Source organism: Schistocerca serialis, chromosome 9, assembly GCF_023864345.2.
Source record: "Schistocerca serialis cubense isolate TAMUIC-IGC-003099 chromosome 9, iqSchSeri2.2, whole genome shotgun sequence".
In the NCBI taxonomy this organism is placed as follows: Eukaryota; Metazoa; Arthropoda; class Insecta; order Orthoptera; family Acrididae; genus Schistocerca; species Schistocerca serialis.
The window spans coordinates 18,777,023-18,797,218 of record NC_064646.1 but is presented as its reverse complement, the minus strand read 5'-3'; the positions used below and the strand labels follow the sequence as shown (position 1 = coordinate 18,797,218).

At 43.1% G+C, this 20,196-nt stretch overlaps 1 non-coding gene across 1 annotated transcript; it reads left to right on the top strand.

Annotated features, from left to right (window-relative positions):
- The first annotated feature begins 5,277 nt into the window (after positions 1-5,277).
- Positions 5,278-5,351, top strand: Trnat-ugu (transfer RNA threonine (anticodon UGU)). The gene has a single exon. It is a non-coding gene; the product is annotated as a tRNA-Thr (tRNA).
- Positions 5,352-20,196: the final 14,845 nt, after the last annotated feature.

Here is a 20,196-nt window from a genome sequence, read left to right as displayed (position 1 = left end):
CTACCGTCGCAGGTTCGAATCCTGCTTCGGACATGGATGTGTGTGATGTCCTTAGGTTAGTTAGGTTTAAGTAGTTCTAATTTCTAGGGGACTGATGACCATAGCAGTTAAGTCCCATAGAGCTCAGAGCCATCTGAACCATTTATAATAAAATTATAAACAGCCGACCAGTTGCAATGGATTAAGAAATTTTTTACCTAGGTTTCGACAAATATAAATTTGTCTTGATCAGAGGCAACAATTTTACATTAGTAAGGACTAATGTACCATCGCCGTTTTTACAATTGTCGGCGTAGATCCATGTGTCAAAAATAAAATATAGTCCTAGAATTAGGGTTTCTCACGTTAATATAAAATAGCTTATGGATCTTGCAGAGCTCACAACCGAATATTGAAGTTCCTGTTATGATAATAGTTAGCTGATGTCTCTGTACATCCGTTTATAATCTCTTGTAAATCATAGCTGATGGCTGGCAGGCACACCGCTCCTCTCAACCTCTCGCTTCAGACCTGCTACCGACTCGCTTCACTTCTCGCTCACTACTGACTTCCTACGAACGCTGAAGTGCGGTCTCTTCCGCCAACAATGCTTTCTGGTGCAGCCAATCCCTGCTACCATTACAAAATGTATCAATGCGCGGTCTTTCCCGCTCATTTGTTAAAATGTATCCATACGCGGTCTTTCCCGCCCTTTTTAAAATTATATCAATGTGCGGTCTCTCCCGCAAACAATACTTTGGTGCAGACATTCCCTGCTACCACAATTACTTCCAACATGACAAATATTAATTATTCCTACTTAAACCTATTAATAAAATATAATCATCTTTCGCAAATTGTGGTTTGACAATAGACAATAGAAATATACACGTCTTACACCTTGTGTACGAAATAGTATCGCCATCTTAACAGGTTCATATCGCTATTCTACGACTTGTCACCTCAGTGAATTGGTTGAACAGTAGGTGCAAAAGATGACATTCCTGTCTTATGCCTTTCCTAATTCGAGCACTCATTCTTGTTCTTCCAATCTTATTTTTACCCTTTACATATTGAGCATTTACCTATAGCCTACCCTTTTTTTTGTGAGTAAGAACACCGAATAACAGCGGTGAAAACATAACACGAGCCAGTCTCGTAGTGTTTCCTCCCGGAAGAGCTACACTCCGAGAGAACACAGGATAACACACCACAGCTAATAAGAGCGTGTGATAGGCAGCCGTCCGTCTCACGGCTGTTGGAGGAAACGTATCAGCGTGCTGCAACTACGAACTTTGTGCCACCATATCCGTTGGTGCGAGCACGGGGCTCACAACCCGAACCACACGCCACTGTTAAGCACTAATGAAGGACTGGGTCCCTTACATCGATTGCACGTAATTCATTAAGGTCAATCCTACATCCAACACATTTATTTCAAATAATATACATGAGATACTGACAGGTTTCAGATAGATTACATAATGGTAAGACAGAGATTTAGGAACCAGGTTTTAAATTGTAAGACATTTCCAGGGGCAGATGTGGACTCTGATCACAATCTATTGGTTATAAACTGTAGATTAAAACTGAAGATACCGCAAAAAGGTGGGAATTTAAGGAGATGGGACCTGGATAAACTGAAAGAACCGGAGGTTGTACAGATTTTCAGGGAGAGCATAAGGGAACAATTGACAGGAATGGGGGAAAGAAATACAGTAGAAGAAGAATGGGTGGCTTTGAGAGATGAAGTAGTGAAGGCAGCAGAGGACCTAGTAGGTAAAAAGACGAGGGCTAGTAGAAATCCTTGGATAAAAGAAGAAATGCTGAATTTAATTGATGAAAGGAGAAAATATAAAAATGCAGTAAATGAAGCAGGCAAAAAGGAATACAAACGTCTCAAAAATGCGATCGACAGGAAGTGCAAAATGGCTAAGCAGGGATGGCTAGAGGACAAATGTAAGGATGTAGAGGGTTATCTCACTAGGGGTAAGATAGATACTGCGTACAGGAAAATTAAAGAGATCTTTAGAGAACAGAGAACTACTTGTATGAATATCAAGTGCTCAGGTGGAAACCCAGCTCTAAGCAAAGAAGGGAAAGCAGAAAGGAGGAGGGAGTATATAGAGGGCCTATACACGGGCGATGTTCTTGAGGACAATATTATGGAAATGGAAGAGGATGTAGATGAAGATGAAATGGGAGATATGATACTGCGTGAAGAGTTTGACAGAGCATTGAAAAACGTGAGTCGAAACAAGGCCCCGGGAGTAGACAACATTCCATTAGAACTACTGATGGCCTTGGGAGAGCCAGTCCTGACAAAACTCTACCATCTGGTGAGCAAGATGTATGAGACAAGCGAAATATCCTCAGACTTCAACAAGAATATAACAATTCCGATCCCAAAGAAAGCAGGTGCTGACAGATGTGAAAATTAACGAACTATCATTTTAATAAGTCACGGATGCAAAATACTATCGCGTATTCTCTACAGACGAATGGAAAAACTGGTAGAAGCTGACCTCGGGGAAGATCAGTTTCGATTCCGTAGAAATATTGGAACACTTGAGGCAATACTGACCCTACGACTTATCTTAGAAGCTAGATTAAGGAAAGGCAAACCTAAGTTTCTAGCATTTGTAGACTTAGAGAAAGCTTTTGACATGTTGACTGGAATACTCTCTTTCAAATTCTCAAGGTGGCAGGGGTAAAATACTGGGAGCGAAAGGCTATTTACAATTTGTACAGAAACCAGATGACAGATATTAGAGTCGAGGGACATGAAAGGGAAGCAGTGGTTGGGAAGGGAGTGAGACAGGGTTGTAGCCTCTCCCCGATGTTATTCAATCTGTGTATTGAGCAAGCAGTGAAAGAAACAAAAGAAAAATTCGGAGTAGGTATTAAAACCTATGGAAAAGAAATAAAATCTTTGAGGTTCGCCGATGACATTGTAATTCAGTCAGAGACAGCAAAGGCCCTGGAAGAGCAGTTGAACAGAATGGACAGTGTCATGAAAGGTGGGTATAAGATGAACATCAACAAAAGCAAAACGTGGATAATGGAATGTAGTTGAAATAAGTCGGGTGATGCTGAGGGAATTAGATTAGGAAATGAGACACTTAAAGTAGTAAAGGAGTTTTGCTATTTGGGGAGCAAAATAACTGATGATGGTCGAAGTAGAGAGGATATCAAATATAGACTGGCAATGGCAAGGAAAGCATTTCTGAAGAAGAGAAATTTGTTAACATCGAGTATTGATTTAAGTGTCAGGAAGTCGTTTCTGAAAGTGTTTGTATGGAGCGTAGCCATGTATGGAAGTGAAACATGGACGATAACTAAGCTTTTATTCTCTAAGAAGAGAATAAAAGCTTTCGAAATGTGGTGCTTCAGAAGAATGCTGAAGATTAGATGGGTAGATCATATAACTAATGTGGAGGTATTGAATAGGATTGGGGAGAAGAGAAGTTTGTGGCAGAACTTAACTAGAAGAAGGGATCGGTTTGTAGGAGATTTTCTGAGGCATCAAGGGATCACCAATTTAGTATTGGAGGGCAGTGTGGAGGGTAAAAATCGTAGAGGGAGACCAACAGATGAATACACTAAACAGATTCAGAAGGATGTAAGTTGCAGTAGGTACAGGGAGATGAAGAAGCCTGCACAGGATAGAGTAGCATGGAGAGCTGCATCCAACCAGTCTCAGGACTGAAGACCACAACAACAACAACAACAACAACAATATAAATGAAGCTACATTTGAAACTGCCTGACATTAAATAGGAATAAAAAAACAATTTCAATATCAGCTGATTTAGTGCGTGAAGCGCGAGTTAAGCCAATAACAATTCTCCATAATTCAAAACAAAGAGAAAAACAAAATTGAATCAATACACTCCACTGACAAATATCCAAGAAAACCTTCCAATACTACTGTGGCGCAGTCATTCACCCGACAGATCACTTCAAAATGAGTTCAATAACACAGCTGCGTGCCCCAGAAAACTGCAAGACATTAAATACACTTCATTTGACGAATAACAAATTCTCATTAACATTACGTCACTCCTGTTTGAACTGCAGTGTCCCAAAGAAGCAGGAGCTTATTCTGAAAAAACAATTTCTTATATGTTTAAATTACAGCATTAAGGAATTCCAAAAGACGTCCAATCGAACCCCCCCCCCCCCCCCCCCCCCGTTTTCAGTTGAGGCACAAATCTTTCCCCTTTCTAGGCGGAGGCTCAGGCAGAAACACAGAATGCCACAAAAACACAGTTCTGCTGTGAAATCTTACAGGACACCCGGAAGCAGTAACAGACAAGTAGTCGGCACCAACAAATAACACAGGCTAAGAATCAGGCTGGGAGCACATCCTACGAGAACTTGTTCACACTGTGCTCACCACAAACTGTAGACATTCCGGCCGAACATCCGCTTGCGGTGGCTGCCAGAAGGACGAAGCAACCAACCGGCCCACACACAGGCACCTCAATTTGTACAAACATCTAGACCAACACCAACTCCGGACTCCCCTCTCATTGCGAGGCTTGGCACAGTTTATATGAAATGCCTTCCAGGCAACCAGTAACCGCCGCAGGAGTTTCACGATTAGCAAACAGCCCCAGCGTAACAGACGTCACACATGTGCTTACGCGCGAGCCACAACTCCGTCAGTCTCACCGGCCGCCCCAAACCGACTGCCTCTCGCCGTCCCGCGCGCCCCAGCCGAAAACGCAAAGATGCTCATGCCAGGGGACGCGCCAAAGATAACAAGCCGATCACTGATGATCGACCAGCGATCTGCCTCACCCGTGAAGGAGACAGCGACACTTTGCAGCAGAATAGTGATAACTGAGATATAGCTCTGTGGTTTACACTGAAAAATAATGGGACAGTAACTTGTTCTCGAAAGAACAGTTACTGTTGATGACCGTGCAGCTTTTCCCTGGAATAAATGATGACTAACTGAAAACCTCAGCTGCCGACAGGTGTTGTTGATATACCTCGATGCGGACAGCTGAAAATGTGCGCCGTCACCGGGACTCGAACCCGGGATCTCCTGCTTACGTGGCAGACGCTCTATCAATCTGAGCCACCGAGGACACAGATGAATAGCGTGACTGCAGGGACTTATCCCTTGCACGCTTCTTACTGGAATCGCCAAGGCGTGCGCGAGTAATGAGTGAGTGGGTAAATGTCTATAAGGTACAATACATATGTAGAATTGTGGACAGTTGGGAATGTGAGTCTCACGGGAAGCGTGCAAGGGATAAGACCCTGCAGTCGCGCTATTCATTTGTGTCCTCGGTGGCTCAGATGGATAGAGCGTCTGCCATGTAAGCAGGAGATCCCGGGTTCGAGTCCCGGTCGGGGCACACATTTTCAGCTGTCCACATCGAGGTATATCAACAACACCTGTCGGCAGCTGAGGTTTTCAGTTAGTCATCATTTAAATAATGGGAAGTTGATATGATTTTCAAAGCAGCATGCTTCACAGAGTTAAGGGATCCGGCAGCTGTATTAGGCCCCTGATAAGACACCCAACGACGCATCCAGAGGTGTCCCCGCCGCTGGAGAGGTGTCGGTGCGGTTCCCTCGCGGAAGGCCACCACTGCTCTTCCTGAAGGCCAACGGACGCCGCACAGGCTCCGCAGGACACGCAAGGCGAGGCGAGGCGAGTTGCCCACAATCCTCTTTACCTGCCCGCCTGCTATCTGCCGGCTTCCTTCCTGCCACGACGGCCATCGCACTCCAAGGACCCTGGAGGCTGTGCGGTGCCGAGACACTCTCACACAAGGGTACGGTAAAAGCTACAGGGTGTCCAGAGAAGGACTCCCTGATTTCAAAAGTAAATATCTCGAAAACAAAGATCGATAGAGGAATGCAGTAAACGGTATCTTTATTGTGAAAGCCGTAAGAAGTTTATACAGCAGTTTGAAATAATAGTTACAAAAGCTGCTAACAGATGGCGCTGTAATCGCCATACGTAATGCCTAATATAAATAGTGATCCGAAGCCCAGAGCGATCAGTTCCACTATTGAAACGTGAAAGGAGGTTAGTGTACCAAAGGACGAGATTCAAACTATGTACTCCATTGAACAATGGATTTTTCTGGTGCTAGAGTACCACAGGTTACAAGAGAGTCCTACGGCAACAAGGCGAAGTTTTCAAAAGGACCCGATGCGAAAGCCATTCGTACGCTCTTCGCAAAATTTCAACGAACAGGCAGCGTAACTGATGATCTAGTGGGGCATGTTGGCCGCAAGCAAACCGTAGTTACGCCTGAAAATATTGCCACAGTTTCTGGAAATATTCTCCTCCTAGTCGTAAAATATAAACACTCACACAGCGATAGCAGTGTGAATGTGTTAACTGGAGAGAAAGTACTGTGTGAAAATACCGGGTGATCAAAAAGTCAGTATAAATTTTAAAACTGAATAAATCACGTAATAATATAGATAGAGAGGTACAAATTGACACACATGCTTGGAATGACATGGGGTTTTATTAGAACTAAAAAAATACAAAATTTCGAAAAATGTCCGACAGATAGCGCTTTATCTGATCAGAATAGCAATAATTAGCATAACAAAGTAAGACAAAGCAAAAATGATGCTCTTTACAGGAAATGCTCAATATGTCTTCCATCAGTCCTCAACAATAGCTGTAGTCGAGGAATAATGTTGTGAACAGCACTGTAAAGCATGCCCGGAGTTATGGTGAGAGATTGGCGTTGGGTGTTGTCTTTCACCATCCGTAGAGATGCCGGTTGATCACGATACACTTGCGACTTCGGGTAACCCCCAAGCCAATAATCGCACGGACTGAGGTCTGGGGACCTGGGAGGCCAAGCATGACGAAACTGGCGGCTCAGCACACTATCATCACCAACCGACGCGCGCAAGAAGTCTTTCACGCGTCTAGCAATATGGGGTGGAGCGCCATCCTGCATAAACATCGTACGTTCCAGCAGGTGTTTATCAGCCAGTCTGGGGATGATGCGATATTGTAACAAATCGGCGTACCTCTCACCCGTCACGGTAACAGTTACAAAACCAGAATCACGCATTTCCTCGAAGAAAAAAGGCCCGATAACGGTAGATGTGGTAAATCCAACCCATATCGTGCCTTTCTCGTCGCGCAATAGAGATTCCACGACAGTTCTAGTATTTTTGGTAGCCCAAATTCTGCAATTGTGGGCGTTGACAGACCCTCGGGGCGTGAAAAGCGCTTCGTCGGTCCACAACACGTTACTCAACCAATCGTCATCTTCCGCCATCTTTTGAAACGCCCACACCGCAAATGTCCTCTGCTTCACTAAATCGCCAGGTAACTGTTCATGATGCCAATGGATTTTGTACAGATAGCATCGGAGGGTACGCCTCAGTGCCAACCAAACAGTAGTGTAAGGAATGCCGGTACGACGTGCGACTGGACGAGCGCTGACTTCCCCGTGCATAGACGAACCCGCTACAGTCTCCATTTCTTCCTGAAATGTCTCAGCAGCATTACGCCTTGTGCTCGGTCGTCCACTACGGGGTCTATCGTCTAAACAACGCGTGGCTTCGAACTTCGAAATCATTCTCGCCACAGCTGCATTTGTCAACGGACCTTTACCCGTTCGAATCCCCTTCCTATGGCGACAGGATCGTAACGCTGAACTAGCACATTCCCCATTCTTATAACACAGCTTCACTAAAAGCGACTTTTCAAGTAACGTCAACATGCTGCGACTGCTGGCGCATCTGGTTCTCTCTCTCATTACAGCTCCTTTTATACACGATTATCATGCGCAGTCACTGACATTTTGCTGTCCAGCGCCGTCTGTCGGACATTTTGTGAACTTTGCTTTTTTTTGGTTCTAATAAAACCCCATGTAATTCCAAGCATGTGTGTCATTTTTTACCTCTCTATGTACATTATTCCGTGGTTTATTAAGTTTTCAAATTTATACTGACTTTTTGATCACCCGGTACTTAACATATACACATGAAAGACGAAGAAGAATGCAATAAAGAACAAAAAACCGCGCAATTGCGAATTCGTCTGATCTGCTGCAGTTTGTCCCAGTTCGGCGGTCCACGCTCTTAATGAGTGAAGGCATAGGTAAAGGTTGTTGACCTCTGGCAGCTATCGGAAGCCGTTATAAAAAGTATACGGTTCCACTTAAAGAAACACCTGTTCGCTTCAATATCTCTTAGATATCAGCACTAAAAAAATCAACAAATAGAAAGAAACGTGTCCCTCCACGTTCTAAAATTTGCCGAAAACCGCGTTTCGTGTAGCCGTTCATGAAGTAAAAGGGGTATTACGTCTTACGTGAGTCACCCTCTATATGCAAGACGTCCTCTTACACTGAAAGGTAATCACAATATTGAGGGGGCTTTACTTTAGTAAGAACTCTATTTTGTGACAGCCAGGTGGCTTGCTCTAAAGCTGTTAGTGGAGACAATTTTCTTTCGCCTGAGGCTACAATATTAAGGAACGGTGGGTGGTGTAGTAAGTATTGCTTGATAGCTCAGTACCAAGTTTTGGAGTTAGTTAAAAAAAATGGTTCAAATGGCTCTGAGCACTATGGGACTTAACTGCTGAGGTCATCAGTCCCCTAGAACTTAGATCTACTTAAACCTAACTAACCTAAGGACATCCCACACATCCACGCCCGACGCAGGATCCGAACCTGCGACCGTAGTGGTCGCGCGATTCCAGACTGTAGCGCCTAGAACCGCTCGGCCACCCCGGCCGGCTTGAAGCTAGTATCCTTGTTATATAGCGTGGACCATTTTTAGGTACCCTGTTGAAGAACACGTTTAGTTTCCGCTAAAACGTAGGTTCGTTTTAGAACATGGTAACTGACTCTGGTCACAGATGCCTATAAACATAAAAATGTAATAATGATAATAACTTTATACAAGGTTATATTAAATCGTTCACAGTCGTTGTAAGAAAATACCATGTAACTAAGTACGACGAATCAAGACTGATGAGAAATGTCAACTACAGTGATAGGATCTGTTAACGAGAGGAATGAAAGTAGTTTCCATGCAAAACCCTGCCAGAGTGAGGCTTGTGAGAGCAGGGATAGCTGCAGTGACGTGGGTAGGCTTTGGGGAGGAATTGTTCTTGTGATAGGTGACGATCTATTAACTGTCTTCTCAGGCTGGAATGCTGTGAAACTTCTCTGAAATTTCGCGAAAGAATGTTTCAGAATCGCGTTCCCGGCAGAAGAAAATTGAAAAAGTACCTGTTCTGTGGAGTGGTATCAATCGAATATTGCTTTGTTGCTATATTGCGCAGCTGGAGTGCATGAGTAGAAGACAAGAAGAAAGGCCTGCAGAATTTCAGTAAAATACAGGTAGTGGGCAAATTATGAAAATACCGAAGACACCACACATTAGCGTGTCGAATACGGAGCAGGAAAACGGCTGTCACTCAAAACAGCTTCGATCCGGTTCGGAATGGATAAACACAGATGATGTACAGTTTTAAAGCAGGTCTTGTATAATTATTCCTGCGAAATAGTGGGAAGTTCAGGTAATGATGATGGAGGTTGGTACCAATCACACACGCGTCTCTCCTTAGCAGACGACAAAGGCTCAATAGTGTTGAGATCCGGTGATTGTAGTGACCAGGAGAAGTGGCAATTCAATCTTGCACTCTCAAAACCAGTGCTGAACGGTGAGACCCGTGCGAACAGGGGCACAGTCTTCTTGATACATAGCATCATCATTGGGGGACAAACGTTGTACCACGGAATCAGCCTACTACTACTACGTGATCAGGCCCAGTGGACCGCACGCATCTACAAGTTTCCTCCTCCACTGTATTCTGTCCATTGCTGCAATCCGCCATCCGTTCACATATATTGACAGTTGGTTTAAATCTTCATGGAGTCCATCCCTCCAACGCTTCTTGGGTCTCCCTGGCGGTCTCTTTCCTGTAGGTGTGAAATCCAGGAGCTTCCGAGGCCATCTGTGATCCTCCATCCGGGTCACATGACCGGCCCACTGCATTCATTTGGCTTTGACAGTTCCTGCTATATTGGGCTGCTGGTATAGTTCCTCAAGCTCTTGGTTGTATCTGATCCTCCATTCCCCTGTATCTGCATCCAGAACCGGACCGAAGAACTTCGGAAGCAGTTTTCTCTCAAAAACAAGGAGCTTATGGAAGTCCTGTTTCCGGACACTCCATGTCTCACAGCCATATAGAAGAACAGGCTGGATCATGGTTTTGTACAGTCGAATCTTGAACTGTCTGGAGAGATATTTGGACCGAAGCAGTTGTGCTAGACTGTGGTAAGATCGGTTTTCTGCTTGTATTCTGGCATTGATTTCTGCTTCACATGACGAGTTCTCAGTGAAAAGTGCCCCTAGGTATTTGAATTCTTGCACTCTCTTGTAGGACTGGTCCCCAACCTGCAGTGATTGTACATGATCAGCAGTCTGACAGTGACCACGCGTCATAAGGAGGTTCTCTGTCTTGGCTTCGTTTATGTTTAGCCCAAATTTGCTAGCAGCCTCCTTTAGTGCTTTGGTCATTTGCTCCAACTCCTCTTCCGACCTAGAGAGAAAACAGATGTCGTCTGCATATGCTAAGTATGCCAGTCTGTCTCCTTCGATTTCAATCCCTTCGTTCTCTTGGAAGCACTCGTGTACGATCTCCTCGAGGGCAAAGTTGAACAGGATAGGGGACAACCCATGTCCTTGCCTGAGTCCTGTCACAATTTCAAACTCCTCAGTTACGCGATTTCCCAACTACATTTTTGCACGTGTTTCGTTCATACAGATTTTTTATCAGATTGACGAGTTTCTCTGCTATGCCAAACTCCCTTAAACAGTTGAGCAGGCTCTTGCGATGTATGCAATCAAAGGCCTTCTTAAAATCAACGAATAAAATATGCAAATATTTACCATATTCACCCAGTTTCTTAGTGAGCTGCCGGAGACTGAAGATGTGATCTACTGTTGACCGTCCTGGCCGGAAACCTCCCTGGTACTCTCCAATCACCGATTTTGCCACTGGCTGAATTCTATGTACGAGGCAATTGGACAGGATCTTATAGCAGACGTTAAGCAGGGCGAATCCTCGATAGTTGTCACATTTCAGTCTGATTACTCAAAATGTTCACAGAATCCTTTAGCTATAATGCAACCTTACAGAATATCTATGGGGCCCATGGAATACAAAGGCACGGCTGCCCAAATCACCATCGAACCTGCGCATGTTTCACTCTTGGAACATGACCTCGGCCAGAAGAGTTGGAAACATGTGCAGCGAGACTGATCGGTCCAAATTATTTTCTTCCACTGCTCCACAGTCCAGGTTTTACGGCTTCGACACAACATTTTCCGGTCATGACCATTTGCATCACTGACGAGTGGTCTTAGAATTCCAGTTGGCCTGCAGTTCCCTGATTATGGAACCGCTTCGTGTTGTTTCGGTGGTGGTAGTGTTCACAAGTGCGATATTCAGTTCTGCAGTGACTTTGGTAGCCGTTGTTGTGCTTCTTCTGTTCCTATCGATGATCTTATACTTTGGACAGAGCTAGTGCTTTTATTCCTATTTAATATTAAATTAGTTATTAGGTCGCGTACCGTATGGTACTCGCAAGATCGGCACGAATTACTTCGTTCAGAAGGCGTAGGAATTGAAGGTGTACACCCAGTCTCGAGCAGTAGTCCCCGCGAAAATATGCGGCAAGAGTCCATATTCCCAGTGGGTCGCTCGTAAAACTCATAGCCGCGAATGTCTAGTTTCGAACACATTACAGTGCTTTTCTAGCTGGAAGGTACAGTACTGATAATAGCATTTGCAGAAGTAGGCCAGAGAAAGCACTAGTGCCAACAAAACCAGCGACGGTCATGACAAATCTCTGACTTGTGCGCAGGCCTTACCTCAGTTCAGAATTGAATCGGCGTGATTGAATAAAGACCATTAGTCTGGCACTTTCGCCATTTGAGGTGAAAAGGACAGCATCTCTTCATACAATAAAATTAAAAAGAATTTCCAAATCATAGGTCTGTTGCCACACAGCGTTAACAAACCATGCCACAAGCCCGGAAAAATGATGAAGAACGAGAAGAAAAGTATTTTCTAGAAAACAACAGGACTCGTCCAGAACGATTTATACACTCCTGGAAATTGAAATAAGAACACCGTGAATTCATTGTCCCAGGAAGGGGAAACTTTATTGACACATTCCTGGGGTCAGATACATCACATGATCACACTGACAGAACCACAGGCACATAGACACAGGCAACAGAGCATGCACAATGTCGGCACTAGTACAGTGTATATCCACCTTTCGCAGCAATGCAGGCTGCTATTCTCCCATGGAGACGATCGTAGAGATGCTGGATGTAGTCCTGTGGAACGGCTTGCCATACCATTTCCACCTGGCGCCTCAGTTGGACCAGCGTTCGTGCTGGACGTGCAGACCGCGTGAGACGACGCTTCATCCAGTCCCAAACATGCTCAATGGGGGACAGATCCGGAGATCTTGCTGGCCAGGGTAGTTGACTTACACCTTCTAGAGCACGTTGGGTGGCACGGGATACATGCGGACGTGCATTGTCCTGTTGGAACAGCAAGTTCCCTTACCGGTCTAGGAATGGTAGAACGATGGGTTCGATGACGGTTTGGATGTACTGTGCACTATTCAGTGTCCCCACGACGATCACCAGTGGTGTACGGCCAGTGTAGGAGATCGCTCCCCACACCATGATGCCGGGTGTTGGCCCCGTGTGCCTCGGTCGTTTGCAGTCCTGATTGTGGCGCTCACCTGCACGGCGCCAAACACGCATACGACCATCATTGGCACCAAGGCAGAAGCGACTCTCATCGCTGAAGGCGACACGTCTCCATTCATCCCTCCATTCACGCCTGTCGCGACACCACTGGAGGCGGGCTGCACGATGTTGGGGCGTGAGCGGAAGACGGCCTAACGGTGTGCGGGACCGTAGCCAGCTTCATGGAGACGGTTGCGAATGGTCCTCGCCGATACCCCAGGAGCAACAGTGTCCCTAATTTGCTGGGAAGTGGCGGTGCGGTCCCCTACGGCACTGCGTAGGATCCTACGGTCTTGGCGTGCATCCGTGCGTCGCTGCGGTCCGGTCCCAGGTCGACGGGCACGTGCACCTTCCGCCGACCACTGGCGACAACATCGATGTACTGTGGAGACCTCACGCCCCACGTGTTGAGCAATTCGGCGGTACGTCGACCCGGCCTCCCGCATGCCCACTATACGCCCTCGCTCAAAGTCCGTCAACTGCACATACGGTTCACGTCCACGCTGTCGCGGCATGCTACCAGTGTTAAAGACTGCGATGGAGCTCCGTATGCCACGGCAAACTGGCTGACACTGACGGCGGCGGTGCACAAATGCTGTGCAGCTGGCGCCATTCGACGGCCAACACCGCGTTTCCTGGTGTGTCCGCTGTGCCGTGCGTGTGATCATTGCTTGTACAGCCCTCTCGCAGTGTCAGGAGCAAGTATGGTGGGTCTGACACACCGGTGTCAATGTGTTCTTTTTTCCATTTCCAGGAGTGTATCTCATTAGGAATTTCTACAAATAACTCACCAAGCCAGACACTGTAGATTGGCAGCAACATCAATCAAATGTTCAGCACTCTAGAGTATTACTTGTCATTCGATGGGATTCAGCGGATGCGGGAGGTACAGAGGGTCCGGGGCTTAGTCGGCGTGAGAACGTCACGGACACGCTCACCCGACTCCTGTGAAACACGTTACGAGGGACGCACTTTACGTCACGGAGGTTCCTGCTGTCGAAATAGTGAGAGAGAAGTGTTCAGAACGACTCAAGTGATGTATTCTTCCTCCAGTACGCAGCCCACGAAATGACAAGGGCGATAAAATCTTAGAATCTTGAATTTACACCACGTGCGACGGCAGATATTTGTCCAGAATGGTGGCAAGAATAATAAATATCAATTTTGTATGTAACTGTGTATTACCTCTGCGATCAATCACGCAACACTGCAACTGGGCAAACGAGAGGTTAATCAGGGAAATTCACCACTAGAACTGTCCACCCCCAGCAGCTGAGTAGGTGCTGTAATGGAGAGCATCCATCGAACTATGGACCTGGTGCAAAAAGTTAGATTCATCAACTCCTGCGTTTTGTCTAGAGCGTGTTTCACTGCGCAGGTATTTCCAATCCATAAACTAGTAGCGAAAGGGATCAGGTCCACTGTTACCAATTATTTATGGCGAGGAGACATATTCAGGATTTGTGCGACTACCGTTATACTGGATGTCAGAAACGGGGACCTCGGTTTGGTAGATATTCGCAATAAGGCGTCTGCTCTGTTCCTCAAACGGACTTTCCATATACTCAGAGAACTTCCACAATGTATAACCGCAAAGCTCTTTCAGGCTGTGACACCCCATAGCCTGCAAGCACCGATTGATGTGTGAAGGATTAATGCCCGTCTGCAGTATGTGAGGAACTTTTTCCTCGAAGCAAGTTATCTTAGTGACGAAATCAGAAGCAACACACGTATCACACACCTTTGTGGAAAATGCAATCTGGTGGATACACTCATCCACAGATTCACCTGTGGTGGCAATTTGCATAACTGGAATTGGATCAGGCAACAAATCGTCTTTCTCACCAGATCCTCTACGGAATATATAACGCCATCGCTCCTCCTGAGACCAGGCATGACATACTTTCCGAAATTAAAAACCAACGCCATTAGCTGGTTACTGGGAAAATATGTTAGTTATGTCATCCACAAACTTGGGTCGGACAACGAGATAGAATTCCGCGTTTACATGAAGTGTGAATATGCAAAAATCAGCACGTATCGCAACATGCTGAAGATAATTTTTGAAAGAATGGGTGTTGGTTAAATATGTGGAACCACTACAACACCCTGAACGAGAACGAACAGAAGAAAATTAAAAGTCACTTGGTTTCTTATTATTATTTACTATTACATTGCTTCCGTAACTTCTATGTTACACGATTTTTTTTTCAAAACATTTTGTTCAGAATAACTCGTGTTCGACTTCCGAAGTATTTGTGTGATTCAAGAAGAATTGTTAAGTTTTTATCAGTGTTCAGTTTCTACTCAGAGAAGAGGTTTCTTTGTCTTTCTTACATCGGAGAATGGGAATATTGTGTTAAGATTTCTGCACACTTAGTGCTATGACCCAACAGGGAACATGAAAAAGGGGTAGGAGGGGTTTGGGTCTCGACGCACTGGCAGTGCCGTGAACAGACCACACTGATTGTGCGGCGTGTACCACGCCCTGACCATCCTAAAAATAAAAATAAATAAATAAATAAAAAAAGTGGTCAGCGCGACAGAATATCAGTCCTAAGGGCCCGGGTTCGATTCCCTGCTGGGTCGGACATTTTCTCCGCTCAGGGACTGGGTGTTGTGTTGTCCTATTCATCATCATTTCATCCCCATCGACACGCAAGTCGCCGAAGGGGCGTCAAATCGAAAGACTTGCACCCGGAGAGCGGTCTACCAGACGGGAAGTGCTAGTTACACGACATTTACATTTTACCTCTAGAACTATATGAGGATTCTATGTAACTTGTTTCGAATGTTGTTGTAAGCTAAACTTGACTGGTTTCCTGTACTTAAACCTCATGTGTGTGTGTATTTTGATTCTGAACAATGCATGTGGTGTGATTACCTAAACGCTATCCGACACAAGAATTCGCCAAATGTCTGAAGTTATATAACTGTATTTGACTTAACGTTTAGAAAACGTAAACTGTACTCTAAGAAGATGAATTGCAAATTCTGTATTGTGCATCGGAGTGAACAGTGCTACAATGCTTGACGTCACACTACGTGACTTAGTTCCAACACCCAAAGCTAGTAGAATAAAAACTCTACGTAGAAATACAAATTCGAATTTTGAAAGAATAACTGTCAAACCGGTTCTATTACAGTGCATTGTACGTTAATCAACGCAAACTGACTAAATAAATTTCCAAATATTAAACGATACGTACGTGAAGGTAATATTACTCTATAAAAATAAGACTGTTTGTCAAAGTAGATGGTATCTGAACTCAACTTTACCTGACAATAATTTTGAAATGCAGTACCTTAATGTGAGAGATGTTATTGCCCTGATTATGACGTAAAACAAGTCCTAACAAATTTTCACGGCTTACTTGCGGCCCAGAAACACGACATTGTTTCGAAACTGATGAAAATACAAAATTCAGAGAAGCAGAAAACCAGCTAAAGAAAATAAAGTCTTGCACAAGTGAACTGCAAGAAAGTGAAGCTTTATGCCTTGATTTTTACCGAATGTGTTCTGCGAAGTGCAATGTGGCGAAACAATTAGAAAACAAAATTTTCGTGAGAACGTCTTGGTAGAAATTCGGCTTATAAAATGATTGAAGGAGACTTGCATTCCAAAACTGTGTTGAAAATCTGACTTTTAAACAACTGGGGCCATATTTACAAAAATCACTCATATAAAAATATACTACTCTGCCGTGAGATTAGTTGCTTGAATGGCAAAGAAATGGTCAACTCTTAACTCTTATCGCAAACGGCGTGAACAGACAATTTTAACTGATCACGTCTCGACGCTCTTGCTAACTGACCCAATCCAAAAACGAAAAATCACCGAAAATTTATCTTCCGCAAACACATCATAAATTACGAGCGAGGAAGCAACATGGTGACAACATTAACTGAAAATCTTCACGCTTTTCATTTCAGTCTTCAGAAAGTCATATTTCCAAAATTCTATGTCCTGAGAATTAGTATCTCTGTGTTGTGCTAGATTTTAAAACAACCGATTCCCTCATTTACTTCTCAGAATGCTCCTGACAACGGCAATGCTACTGGCAAGCAAAGACCAAATTGCTTGTACTCAGAGATTACTGAAAACTCCTGTTAGAAAAATATCCAGTTTACAGGTATGAAATATGATGCATCGCATTGGAATAGAGCTCACCCAAAACTGCTTTCACTGAATACAAAAAATAACGTAGAAACCTTACGTCTGATATGAATAAAATCCAAATTCCAAATTCCAGGGAGGGTGGATGAGGTGAGCTATTATTCCTTTTCTCCGCCTCCTCCGCGATCCCACCTATCTTTGCGCACGCCTATGACTTACATAGAGGTTTAATGACATCCGAATTTCTCGTGTACAATTTACATATCGGAAACCGGTGTGACACTTGGCTAGGGAGGAGAATCAACGTGTTATTTGATATACTCTCAGCCACACACCGTAATTATTATTATTATTATTTCTTTACTTTCTCAGACGTTAAGTCTGGTTAAAAATGGAAAGTGACGCGGACCTTGATCAAGCGTCACTTCCTTTTAACTGTATGGTATGTGTTATATTGCATTTAGGAACTTTCGGGTAATTGAACATGTATCAATAATTACAGATTTCTGTAGTTGTATATATAAGTTTGGATGTAGCTGTATTGCATTGATTTACTGGTGGATATTGTGTGGTATGACTCCTGTAGTTGATAGTATAATTGGTATAATGTCAACTTTATCCCGATGCCACATGTCCTTGACTTCCTCAGCCAGTTGGATGTATTTTTCAATTTTTTCTCCTGTTTTCTTCTGTATATTTGTTGTATTGGGTATGGATATTTCGATTAGTTGTGTTAATTTCTTCTCTTTATTGGTGAGTATGATGTCAGGTTTGTTATATGGTGTTGTTTTATCTGTTATAATGGTTCTGTTCCAGTATAATTTGTATTCATCATTCTCCAGTACATTTTGTGGTGCATACTTGTATGTGGGAACATGTTGTTTTATAAGTTTATGTTGTAAGGCAAGCTGTTGATGTATTATTTTTGCTACATTGTCATGTTTTCTGGGGTATTCTGCATTTGCTAGTATTGTACATCCGCTTGTGATGTGATCTACTGTTTCTATTTGTTGTTTGCAAAGTCTGCATTTATCTGTTGTGGTATTGGGATCTTTAATAATATGCTTGCTGTAATATCTGGTGTTTATTGTTTAATCCTGTATTGCAATCATGAATCCTTCCGTCTCACTGTATATATTGCCTTTTCTTAGCCATGTGTTGGATGCGTCTTGATCGATGTGTGGCTGTGTTAGATGATACGGGTGCTTGCCATGTAGTGTTTTCTTTTTCCAATTTATTTTCTTCGTGTCTGTTGATGTTATGTGATCTAAAGGGTTGTAGAAGTGGTTATGAAGTTGCAGTGGTGTAGCCGATGTATTTATATGAGTGATTGCTTTGTGTATTTTGCTAGTTTCTGCTCGTTCTATAAAGAATTTTCTTAAATTGTCTACCTGTCCATAATGTAGGTTTTTTATATCGATAAATCCCCTTCCTCCTTCCTTTCTGCTTAATGTGAATCTTTCCGTTGCTGAATGTATGTGATGTATTCTATATTTGTGGCATTGTGATCGTGTAAGTGTATTGAGCGCTTCTAGGTCTGTGTTACTCCATTTCAATACTCCAAATGAGTAGGTCAATATTGGTATAGCATAAGTATTTATAGCTTTTGTCTTGTTTCTTGCTGTCAATTCTGTTTTCAGTATTTTTGTTAGTCTTTGTCTATATTTTTCTTTTAGTTCTTCTTTAATATTTGTATTATCTATTCCTATTTTTTGTCTGTATCCTAGATATTTATAGGCATCTGTTTTTTCCATCGCTTCTATGCAGTCGCTGTGGTTATCCAGTATGTAATCTTCTTGTTTAGTGTGTTTTCCCTTGACTATGCTATTTCTCTTACATTTGTCTGTTCCAAAAGCCATATTTATATCATTGCTGAATACTTCTGTTATCTTTAGTAACTGGTTGAGTTGTTGATTTGTTGCTACCAGTAGTTTTAGATCATCCATGTATAGCAAATGTGTGATTTTGTGTGGGTACGTTCCAGTAATATTGTATCCATAATTTGTATTACTTAGCATGTTGGATAGCGGGTTCAGGGCAAGGCAGAACCAGAAAGGACTTAATGAGTCTCCTTGGTATATTCCACGCTTAATCTGTATTGGTTGTGATGTGATATTATTTGATTTGTTTGGTTATTAAGTGTGGTTTTCCAATTTTTCATTACTATGTTTAGGAACTGTATCAATTTAGGATCCACTTTGTATATTTCCAATATTTGTAGTAACCATGAGTGGGGTACACTATCAAAAGCCTTTTGGTAAGCAATGTATGCATAGTGTAGTGACCTTTGTTTAGTTTTAGCTTGATATGTCACCTCTGAATGTATTATCAGTTGCTCTTTACATCCTCGTGCTCCTTTGCAGCAGCCTTTTTGTTCTTCATTTATAATTTTGTTCTGTGTTGTATGTGTCATTAATTTGTGTGTAATGACTGAAGTTAATATTTTGTATATTGTTGGTAGGCATGTTATGGGGCGATATTTTGCTGGGTTTGCTGTGTCTGCTTGATCTTTAGGTTTCAGATAAGTTATTCCATGTGTAAGTGTATCAGGGAATGTGTATGGGTCTGCAATGTAACTGTTAAATTATTTAGTTAGATGTGAATGTGTTGAGGTGAACTTCTTTAGCCAGAAATTTGCTATTTTATCTTTTCCAGGGGCTTTCCAATTGTGAGTAGAATTAATTGCTTGGGTGACTTCATGTTGCAAAATTATCACTTCAGGCATTTGTGGTATCATCTTGTATGTGTCTGTTTCTGCTTGTATCCACCGTGCATGCCTGTTATGTTGTACCGGGTTTGACCATATGTTGCTCCAGAAGTGTTCCATGTCTGTTATATTTGGTGGATTGTCTATTTTAATGTGTGTGTTATCTATTGTCTGGTAAAATCTCTTTTGGTTTGTGTTGAATGTTTGATTTTGTTTCCTTCTATTTTCACTTTTTTTGTATCTTCTAAGTCGTTTGGCCAATGCTTGTAATTTCTGTTTCTTTTCATCTAATTGCTCTATCGCTTCTTGTTGTGAGATTTTACCTAACCTTTTTCGTTTTTTTTCTGACATTTCATTTCTTATAAATTGTGTTAGCTGTCCGATGTCCTTTCTCAGTTTTTCTATTCTGATCTGTAGCCTGTGTTGCCATGCTGGTTTTGTGGGTTTTCTGTGTGTTGGTTGGTTCTGATCTCTGCCTAGTGTGTATATTTAGTGTAGTGAGTGCTCCTATATAAACCAGTAGTTGTAACTCTTCCATAGTTGTGTTTTCATTTATTTTGTTGGGTATGATTGTGTTGATAGTTTTTATTGTTGTTTCGACTTG